The sequence below is a fragment of the Rhincodon typus genome, chromosome 47 (genome assembly GCF_021869965.1).
Source record: "Rhincodon typus isolate 14 chromosome 47, sRhiTyp1.1, whole genome shotgun sequence".
Lineage (NCBI taxonomy): Eukaryota > Metazoa > Chordata > Chondrichthyes > Orectolobiformes > Rhincodontidae > Rhincodon > Rhincodon typus.
Genome location: NC_063378.1, coordinates 1,762,044 through 1,762,806, shown reverse-complemented (window position 1 = coordinate 1,762,806; position 763 = coordinate 1,762,044).

Genomic DNA, 763 nt, shown 5'->3' with positions numbered 1-763 from the left:
ACGTACATGTTTGTGTGTGTCTGTGCGTACGTACATGTTTGTGTGTGTCTGTGCGCACGTACGTGTGTGTGTGTCTGTGCGCACGTACGTGTGTGTGTGTGTCTGCGCGCGCACGTGTGTGTGCGTGTCTGTGCGCACGTGTGTGTGTGCGTGTGCCTGTGCTCATGTGTCTGTGTGCGTGTGCCTGTGCGCACGTGTCTGTGTGCGTGTGCCTGTGCGCACGTGTCTGTGTGCGTGTGCTTGTGCGCACGTGTCTGTGTGCGTGTGCCTGTGCGCACGTGTGTGTGTGCGTGTGCCTGTGCGCACGTGTGTGTGTGCGTGTGTCATTGCGCACGTGTGTCTGTGTCTGTGCGCACGTGTGTCTGTGTCTGTGCGCACGTGTGTCTGTGTGTGTGTCTGTGTGTGCACACGTGTGTGTGCGTCTGTGTGTGTGTGTGCGTCTGTGTGTGTCTGCGCACACGTGTGTGTGCGTCTGTGTGTGTGTCTGCGCACACGTGTGTGTGCGTCTGTGTGTGTGTCTGCGCACACGTGTGTGTGCGTCTGTGTGTGTGTCTGCGCACACGTGTGTGTGTGCGTCTGTGTGTGTGTGTCTGCGCACACGTGTGTGTGTGCGTCTGTGTGTGTGTGTCTGCGCACACGTGTGTGTGTGCGTCTGTGCACACGTGTCTGCGCACACGTGTGTGTGTGCATCTGTGCACACGTGTCTGCGCACACGTGTGTGTGTGCGTCTGTGCACACGTGTCTGCGCACACGTGTGTGTGTG